This window comes from Mus caroli, chromosome 6, assembly GCF_900094665.2.
Source record: "Mus caroli chromosome 6, CAROLI_EIJ_v1.1, whole genome shotgun sequence".
Taxonomy (NCBI): Eukaryota; Metazoa; Chordata; class Mammalia; order Rodentia; family Muridae; genus Mus; species Mus caroli.
In genome coordinates, this window is record NC_034575.1 from 75,473,754 (window position 1) to 75,484,824 (window position 11,071).

Below are 11,071 nucleotides of genomic sequence, written 5' to 3' on the forward strand. Positions count from 1 at the left end.
AAGGAAGGAAGGAAGGAAGGAAGGAAGGAAGGAAGGAAGGAAGGAAGATAGGAAGGAAGGAAGGAAGGAAGATAGGAAGGAAGGAAGGAAGGAAGGAAGGAAGGAAGAAAGGAAGGAAGGAAAGAAGGAAGGAAGGAACTTTGAGATTAATAAATTACATTTGGGACATGTTGGCAAATAACTTTCTTTATGACCAAAGGCAACTTGGGGAGGAAAGGGTTTATTTCAGCCTATAGTTGTAGCCCATTACTAAAAAAGGGAAGGACAGGAACTCAAAGCAGGAACTTAAATGTAAGAACAAAAGCAGAGGCCATGGAGAAGCACTGCTTACTGGATTTTTTCTCAGGGCTTCCTAAATCTGTTCTTATAGCTTTAAAGAAGACATGGACACCCATGGCATCACCTCACTTTGTGCAGCTCTTCTCCATCAAGCAGTAATCAAGAAAATGTCCTACTTGCATACAGGGTATTTTAAGCAAGCATTGTCTTAATTTTAAGACTCTTCTCAGATAGACATGTGCTTGTGTCCAAATGAGAAAAAAACAAACCAGCCCAAAGTTAAAGAATCTTTGATCGAAAAAGCAGTGTCTAGGAAAAAGATAATCAATTTTAAACTCAAAGCAACTCAAACTTTTTGCCACTTGAGGTGAAACCTTATCCCTTTCGGAACATTTATTTATGCTTTCCCTAAAAATAGGCTCTACAAACAGTAAGAATTGAACAAGTTATTTTTGGCTATTGCTGTAATCTGAGTTTGAAATGCCCCTCCACCCCCTGCCCCCATTCGGCTCCTATTTGAATGTTTGTTCCCCTACTTCTGGTGCCATTTGGAAAGAATGTAGTAATTTTAAGACCCAGAGAATAAAAAGAAGTGGATCACTGGGGCAGGTCATGAGACTGCTTTCAGTTCATTGTCTGCTCCCTGTTGGATATACTATGACCAATTAGTTTCCTGCTCCTGCCACTAGGTCCTGTTTGACTCCAGCCCTGTTTACTTCATTATGATGGACGATATTCTCCCGGAACTGTAAATCAAAGTAAACTCTTTTTAATTTGCATTGTTCAGGGTATATTATCTCAACAACAGGAAGTGACTACAAAAGCTATTGTTCTTGACATCCATAATGATTTCAAGACTGAATAGAGAAAGTCTGTACTAATTGTGTGTATTGCTACTGACTTAGACTGCCCCTTTTGGCTTCATTCCTTCGTCCCTTCTCTTTTAGCTTAGGGACTTCACTCACTTGATTTTCTGGAGACATGGTGCTGGTGAAGAATTATTTTGTTTTTGTTTTTGTTTTTGTTTTTTTCTGTGTGAGCACAGCTTGAATTCACCTTGGCTTCTAAAGAACGTTTTGCTGAGGGGATTTGCTGTGTTGACAATTTTTGTATCACTTGAAAAAATTCTATGTCACTTCCCTCAGGACCACAAAGCATCTAATAAGAAGGCAGCTGTCACTTGAAGTGTACAAATGTAGTGGGAAGCATGAAATCATGTCTTACTGGCTGCTTGTAGGGCATTTTCTCTCGTTTTCAGTTGTCTGTGGGCAAGAACTTGTCTGAGTGTGTTTATTTGAGTTGACTCTATAAGACAGTGACTTTGGGGGGAGCTCCTGTGAAGCTAGAGTTATAGGTAGTTCTGAGCCACCTAGCAGGTATGATCTGAAGTGAATTTAGATCATCTGGAAGAGCAAAAAGTACTCTTAACTGCTGTCACCTTCTAAAATTCTGGCATCACAGAACTTATTTACTTTGTATGTCACCATAATCCTTCAAGATTATGTACTTTCCTAACCAGGTTCCTCGATGTTGTTCATATAAGGCAATTGATATTAATCTGTCTTCAAAGTTGTTGATTAAATCCTTTGTTATTGACACTTTTATTTGAGCCTAGGCTATAAGATATTTGTATATTTTTTGTTACTTATATTTGTGTGTAAGTGTACATATTCATGGTTTTGCATATACAAGAGTGAATATACACCTGTATGTGCATGTCTGTAGTGAATGGAGGTGAACACTGGTTATAATTTTCAATTACTTTCTACCTTACTTTTTGAAATAGGATCTCTCACTAAATATCTTGCTCATTAATTTGGTTAGAAAACCACAGGGAGCAATTTGCACCTTCCTCCTTAGCACCAGGGTTATAAGTACACAACTTCATGCCAGGTTTCCATGTGTGTTACAGAGATTCAAACTCAAGTCTTCAAGTTTTAGTAGATTACAGATATGATCAAAAGGACAACTAAGATTAGCCATCATGAAGAATTTATCAAATCTTCATCAAATCTTTATATTGTTTTACTATTGCTTATAACTAGTGTGCAACACTCTTCATAACTGATATTTAAACATTGGCTGATAATTAAAACTTATGTTTTCACTCGTGATATATGTCCTCTTACATTTGACTATGGGCATTCCTGATTAGGGGTCTTTGAGACTATGGTATATTTTAATCTTTTATTTTAGAAAGCAGTCATATTGTTTAGAAAATAAATGGAAATTTTCAATAGACTACTATAGCAAATTGCCACCTTTAAGACTTGGGCTCTATTAGTAAAAACTGTATCTTCCTAGTAACATTTTAAATGTGGAAAGTCTATTTTTAGTTTAGAAATACAGATATGTTGTGATGTTAACCAAACCTATACTACTCAAGGGATATGAAAAGAGTACGCAAGCACATTGTCTCTAAAGAAGTTAGTGGAGATGTGTATCTTCTCTTTTGTACAGGGTGCAAGTAATAGTCATGAATTCGATCCTCAGTTTCCATAACAATTCAAGGTAAAGCATAGGAAAGACAAGAGCATGTGGCTGCAAATCAGAGAAGAAAGGAAATTCTATCAAGGTTAGTTTCAACTTCGTACTACAGGGAGAAGATGAAAGAAAGCATCAGGATTTTTTTTTGTAGTCTATGGCCAAAATGTAAACTGGAAATCTATATGTATGTAATAGTAGTTCTGAATTTTTAAGTATCTCCAGCAATACTGATTAAAGATTTTATTACATCTTTGAGTCTGCAAATGTTCAGTAGGTAAAAGTAATTGCTGCCAAGCCAGATGGCCTGAATTCCATCTCTCAGACTCAAAAAGTGGGAGAAGAAAACTGACTCGGAATTGTCCTTTGACCCAACTCCTTTAGAAGAATAGATTCTTCTTTATATGAAAGTTTTCCATTGTATATACCAAAGACAAAAATCATTTTTTTTAAATTAGGCACATATGTCCACCCAATAAATAAATAACAATTGAAACATTAATAAAAATAATGTACATTATATTTCTTTAATTAAAACATAGACATATCCATGTAGATTTGTAGAACTCAGAAGTATTTTAATATTTCATAATGTATTTAGAATATTCTAAAACATTGAGAAAGGAGAAAGGTTATCTAAGTGACTATGTACATTGCATACATATGAAATATTTAAGACACTAGAACTTCCCCTATCATTTGCATTCCCTTTGGTTTGTTTTACATTGAATCATGTTGTCTTTATACTATATGAGGAAGTGAAATTTATTATAATGTGAATATATTAATCTTAAAAGGGATGTTTTCAGTCATGTCTACATTAGAAATCATTAATTATTTTTTAAATAAAATAAGCACATTAATAACACAGAAAAAAATTCCTTGCACTCCCTGATGGTACGAAACTATTTCTAATATTCCTGGCTCATGTTGAAATTTTTGAGCTAAAAAATTTCAGTCAACTTCTTTAAATTACATTTCTCAAGAGAGAAAAGAGATTTCTTGTTATTATGTAATAAGCTTCATATATTAAAATGAAATTTAAATGCCCAGAAAATGTGAATTTGCACCTATGTTTTTATGTATGTGTTTGTACTTATTCAAGTAGAATTATCAAAACCAATACTATAAAAATCTCAAGCTTTAAAAAATTACTGCTAACAATAATTCATTCTTATAGGATATTAAATAAATAGGGTATATGATTCACTAATAATTTCAAAGCATTGTACATTCATGAGTGGTTATGTAGAGATATCCCATAATAATACCTCCAAGTTTTTTACTCTGTAATAAACTCTAGCTGTTTTAGACAATTAATTTTCTGGAGGAAATCAGAAGGAGAGAGAAAAATCAAAAGTCAAAGCATGGTTCTAATAACAAGAGTCTTATTAGATGGAACAGAAATGGTTACTAAAAAACATATATTTGGTTTAAACTTAGAAATAGGAGAATATTCATAAACATTCTTAGCTAGTAACCCAGTTCTGATAATTGTGAAACAATTGCCATTGTAGTTATTGTTTTCCTTCTTAGAATGTTTGTATAGACACAACAGGTTGGCTTCCTGGGCTGACTTCCAATTTATTTTTATTACTTTTATTTTTTTACAGTTCAGTCATTATCCCCTCCCAGTGTGCCTTCTTACAGTCCTCATCCCATACTGTAGCCCCCTACTCCCTGTCTCCAAGAGGATGTCCCCATTCCTCCCTCTCTAGGCCAGACCTCTGCACTCCCTGGGGCCTCAAGACTCTCAAGGAGTAGATGCATCTTCCTCATGGAAGCCAGACCAGGCAGGCTTCTGCTGTATATGAGTCTAGGGCTTTGGTCCACCTCTTGTATACTGCTTGGTCGGTGGCTCAGTGTATGAGAGATCATAGAAGTTGGGGTTAGTCGAGACTGCTGGTCTTCCTAAGAGGCAGGCCACCTCCTCAACTTCTTCCAGCCTTCCCCTAACTCAACCACAGGGGTCCCTGACTTCGGCCAATAGTTCGCTATAAGTATCTGCGTCTATCTCAGTCAGCGGCTAGATGGCCCTCTCAGAGGGCCACTATGCTAGGCTCCTGTAGTGTCAGGCCTTGGAGTCTACCCTTGAGTTGGATCTCAATTTGGGCCAGTCACTGTTTTTGTTCCCTGCAGTTGTTTTAGATAGGAACAATTCTGGTTCAGAGTTATTGACTCTGGAATAGCAACACCTTCTCTCCACTTGATGCCAATGCTGGACATTTCATCTAAGGTCCATCATTTTGAATCCTGAGAGTCTCTCTTCTCCCAGGTCTCTGGTACATTTTAGAAGCCAACCAACGCACACCCTGAGGTTACATATTTCAATTCATTTTGTTGGCCCTCAAGGCTGCTTTCTTGTTTCCCCTCCCAATGCCTGATTATGTTCCTCTTTTGCTCTCCCCCTCCTCTCCCCAACCCAGATCCCTCCCTCCCTCTGCATCCCCTGATTGCTTTCTTCTCCCTCACATGTGGGATTGAAGCATCCTCACTTGGGCTCTTTGACTTGTTAACCTTCTTGAGTTCTGTGAAATGTATCCTGCATATTCTGTATGTTTTTTACTAATATTCACTTATTATTGAGTACATACCATTCATGTCCTTTTGGGTCTCAGTTACTTCACTCAAGATTATATTTTTTAGTTCCATCCACTGGCCTGCAAAACTCAGGATATCCTCATTCTTAAGTACTGAAAACTAACAATTTTTGTATCCATTCTTCCATCGTGGGATACCTGGGTTGTTTCCAGCTTCTGGATATCACAAATAAGGCCACTTAGAACATAGTGGAGCATATGCCTTCTAGTACAGTAGGGCATCTTTTGGGCATATACCCAAGAGTGGCATAGCTGGGTCTTCAGGTAGATCTATTTCCAATTTTCTGAGAAACCTCCACATTAATTTCCAGAGTGGTTGTACCAGTTTGCAATCCCACTATCAATGAAGGGATCTTCCTCAATTTCCACATATTCACCAACATGTGCTGCCACCTGAGTTTATTGTTATCATTTTTACTGGCGATTTTATGTATTTACATTTCAAATGTTTTCACCTTTCCCAGTTTCCCCTCCAGAAACTCCCATCCCATGCCTCCTCCATGCTTCTATGTGGATGCTTGCCTCTCACCCACTCACTCTCACCCACCCACTACCGTAACCTCACCGCCCTGGCATTCCCCTACACTAGGGAATTGAACTTTCACAGGACCAAGAACCTCTCCTCCTACTGATACCAGACAATGCCATTCTCTGCTATATATGCAGCTGGAGCCATGTGTATGCTTTGGTTGATGGATTAGTCCCTGGGAACTCTGGCGGGGGTGGGGTGGGGCATCTGGTTGGTTGATATTGTTCTTCTTCCTATGGGATTGCAAACCCTTCGTCTCCCACAGTCTTTTCTCTAAACTCCTCTATTGAAGACCCAGTGCTCAGTCCAATGTTTGGTTACAAGAATCCCCCTCTGTATTTGTCAGGCTCTGGCAGAGCCTCTCAGGAGACAACTATAACAGGCTTCTGTCAGCAAGCACTTCTTGGCATCTGCAATAGTGTCTGACCAGGGGCACAAGTCCCTTCCGGTCGGCGCCAGCACCGGGTCACCTGAGCGCAGAGTCAGCAGACACCCCCAAGGTCCCTATAGGACTCTCCATGCAACCTTAGGATCTCTGGTAAGTGGAAGACAACTTCTGTTCCAATCCAATCTCCCGGGACCTGAGACAGCATTAGGGAAGCAGAAAACCTGGCCTGACCAGGATGACAAGTCCCTTCGGGTCGGCGCCAGTACCTGGTCACCTTGTGTGCAGAGTTGGCAGACACCCCCATGGTCCCTAGAGGACTCTCCACGTGATCTTAGGACCACTGACCAGAGAGCTCCATACTCCTCAAAGGAGACACCACTTCCAGGCACTGTAACACGTCCAGGATCTTTGACAACAGGTTCCCAGGATAAAAGGAGATTGGTCACACCAGTATTTCAGAGTCTCAGAGGAACTTGACTGCCTTATTTTTAATAGCCAGAAGTTGGAAAGAACTCAGCTGAGTTTTTGATCTTAATCTATCTTATCTGTGTAAGGTGGAACCTCAGGGTCATTTTGGTTTGCATTTCCCTGATCACTAAGAATTTTGAACATTTTTTTTTTATGTGCTTCTCATCCATTTGATATTCCTCTGTTGTGAATTTTCCTTTTTGGTCTATATCCCATATTTTTAATTAATATTTTTTGAGTTTTTGAAGGGTACCTTCTGACTTATTTTTATACACAGTTTGGTCATTCTTCATGTGCATGTACATTATTCCCTTAGACAGATTCAAAACAATGCAAATGGATATGTCTTCAGTCCATTGCACTAGCCTTTTAAAGCAATAGAAAGAATGACGTGAAAGTGTGAAGTACATACTGAGAAGATAGAAAGTGATGTTTTAGGGGAGTGACTACAGAGAAAGCTTCTGTTCTCAGTAACATTAGAAATAAGTTATTCTGTGTCCCTAGTGGGGAAAATATCTCAAGTCACAAAGATGACACAACTTGGAAAGGCATTTGGCCATAAGGAGAGTAATTCCAATGGTTCATTTCTTAGAAACCAGAACCGAACTACTAATGAACTGTTACCGACACACTGTGCTTTATTGTGCTAGATATAAAGACTATATAATCCTATTCAGTAGGCTTAGAAATATCAAAATGTTCTATAATAGAGGCCATACATAAAATTAAAATGAGATGATTTTGAGGCAGTTAAGCATCAATGTGTAAACTGTTTTCATCTCTGTTCCTATGATAAAAGATCCCAACAACGCATAATAAAAATCCTTGGTACAGTTTACAACAGAAAACGAAGAAGACACAGACTTCAATAAGTTACTACACTGCCTCCATTGTCAAGAACAGAGAGAAAGGAATGCACACATCCTTGCTTCCTTGCTTGATTGTGATTAGCTCTAGTTCTCCACTCAGATATTTCACCCAGCCTTGGGAATGGTAGTGCCTAGATTATGAAGTGTCTTCCTACATCAATTAACTTAAAACAAACGCCATAGACCAAAGAAGACAGACCCTCATTATGACTCTCTCCAGTTGAGTGTAACATGTATAAATTAAAAGCTGATTATCACAAGCAGGTTAAAATTATTAGCAGCTATATAGGAAGTCCTTGTTGTGAAAGGCACAGGCACAACTGATCTGTGATTTCAAAAGGTGATGTGAACAAAACTCTAGTAAAGGGAAAATGTCTACTGCTTAATTACTTGATATGGAAACTGTAGAGCCCATTTGTTAGAAGAAAATTAGTCGATCTCAGAAAAATGCTGAAAAGAAATGGCACAAAAATTTTTTTTGAAGATAACCGGAGCAACATACCCATGTGATTATGGTTCCTCCTCTGATAAATAGAATAAACCCATTCTGTTGCATAAAAAGTTGACATTTTTTCCCCACTGAAATAATAATGACTCTGTTTTGGTTAGCAGCTTAGCTATTTGACTTGTAGTATTCTATAGTGTTTTTTTCCAGGAAGTAAAGTAAAATCTAGAGTAAACCATGTCTTTGCATTTTTGACTCAGAGAGGCTACCATAGGTAGTCCTTTCCATCATATATAGGCCATACTGCTATAAGCATTACTCAGAGAAACAGATAGGAATTCATACCAGACATGATTTAAATATGAAAGGCCAATCAAAGATTGAGTCAACTCCCTATGACCACCATATCCATCCAAAGAACTGATAATTATGAGAAGAAATACACAAAGCAACATCTAATGCAAATCATTAGCAGAGGAAGCTTGCTTCGGCCATATTCTCTTCTATCTTGTTCTAATTGGAAACCAATCACTTTAGAGCCATGGTGAATATCAACACTGCATATCAGTGAGATCACTATGTGAAGCATTCTGAATGTGCACACTAGATCCACTCATAGCATTTTATCACAAATTCTAAACCTCTTGAGCAAGTGTTTTTATGCCTAATGTGGAATTTCAAGAAAAGCATCTTAAATATAGAATAGATATTTTCAAAGGTTTTTGTTTTTTTGTGGTTTTTTTTTGTTTTTTGTTTTGCTTTCCACTTTTTTATTAGATATTTTCTTCATTTACATTTCAAATGCTATCCTGAAAGGTATTGTTTACAGGAGAATCTCTGTTTATAGCCTCTTTCTTTTGCATGGAACCATACAGAAACACAGTTTAGTCAAAAATGGGTAGAATAAATCACATCTACACCTGCATCTTTACCCTAAGGCTAACATAGGGAATAGAAGGAATCATTCTATGATCAACAAATCATAACTGGGTGTTAATTTTTTATAATTCTTTTGTGAAATGATAAACTGTATTATTTCTTAATGAGTTAATTTATCAAATCTTCAGACAGATGGTTGTGTAATTCATTGTTAATTGCTGTCAACAGTAAAGCTATTGTAAGGTCTAACATGAAATTCAAATAATTTGATCTCCAGAATAAACATTTAAGGAATGTAATACATCACTCTTTTGTATTGTCTTATATTCATGTTTTTTATTTTGAAGTAATTCATAACTTAGCCAATGTCTAACATACCAGAAGCCAAATTTGAACATGAAGAAGTAAATAAATGTCATGTGAATGCATATTAAATATACCTGTATCCTAACATATATCTGTAAATTTCATATTAAATACAATTATTAAATGTGTAACTTTTTGAAAACCAAAAAATTAAACAAATATACATTAAAATGTTTTAACTTACAACCAAATATGTCACAAAGTATAAACAATAGTCTGTTACATAATTGTATGTTAATATATAAAACTTAAATCATTTTTTAAATTATTTAACTATCTTAGTATGATGGAAAATAAATTATAATTATGAAACAAATATGAAAATATAAATATGTTACTAAGTGAAATTGCACAAAATTTTGGTACTATTGTTTCTATTGTGAAGTAACTTTTTCTCTGTAGTGAGAAAAAAGAAGTTGTAAAACTTTTTCTTCTGAAAAGAAGCTGTAAAACTGACCATAGGTCTCCAAAGTAAGACTTAGAGATAATTGTAGGAGCAAAGAATTAGGTATTTGTTACTTTAGGTATGAAATGTAAAAAACAAAGAAAAACCAACCAACAAAACAAAATAAAAACAGATGTAGCTCAGTGATTTAACACTTTTCCTTGCATGAACAAGGCATTGGGTTCAATCTCCAGAGCCAAGAAGAGAATGAAGAAGAGGTCCTGGGTCTACATCTGTGCCTCTGAAGTATCTGGTGGCCAATTCTGAGAGAAACCTGGTCCTATAGCCTTGTCACCTGTAGCATCATTGCATACAAGTGCACTCAAGTTGGCAGGCATATCCACTAGGAGATGTTAGCCAGGACATTCTGTCAATAGACGTCTGTCAGATAAATGTACTCACTCTATGGTGTTGAGATTATGCAGAGCAAGGAGAATGGAGAGCTATGTCAAAATACTCTGCAACACCTAGCGTAAATGACTGGGGAAAGTTCTTTTATTGATTTAAATGAATCAATATCGACTCATCAAAAGTGTTTCAGGGATTTTGCATGTATTACACAAGAACTTTGTGATGTTCATGCAATGGGTGCTCTGTGTAATTAAAATTTGTAACGTGTTAGAAAAATATATATCATATATTATATATATATATATATATATCAGATTATGTCTTCTACCGTATCTGAAATCTTCATATGACATAAAATAAAGGATTCAATTCCATCTTATTTATATATAGTCTTCTTGTCACTATTGCTGCATAGCAAAATGCCCCAAATAATTACCTTATAAAACAATAGTGACAATCATTTCTGATGAATTAGGCCTATATTCCAACTACACTGGGAGGGAAAGAATTAAATAAATTCTTTAGGCTACACACTAAATTTATGATAGCCTGGGCAAATTAGTTAGAATCTATCTCTGAAAATTTTGAAAATCTGTAAAAAGGACCTGTGAAACAGCTCACTGGCAGAGTGCTTACAAGCAAAAGTCCTTAAATTCCTTTCTCTAGTCTCAAAATGAAAATGTCATCTTTTTTCAGTTCTATTAACTTCTCTTCCTCCAAAACCTTTCTTATTCCTCTTCACCCCCACTTTCATCCTCTTAAATTCTGAGGCTTCGCTTCTTTTACTGTTACACACACACACACACACACACAAACATACACACATACACACACACAAACAAAACACCACACACACACATTAAAAAAAAATAGGAGTACAACGTGACGTGTCTATTAACTGTTGTTTGCATATACTTAACTTTCGGATTGATCATTCTGACCACATGGTACTGCATAATTAATTTGGA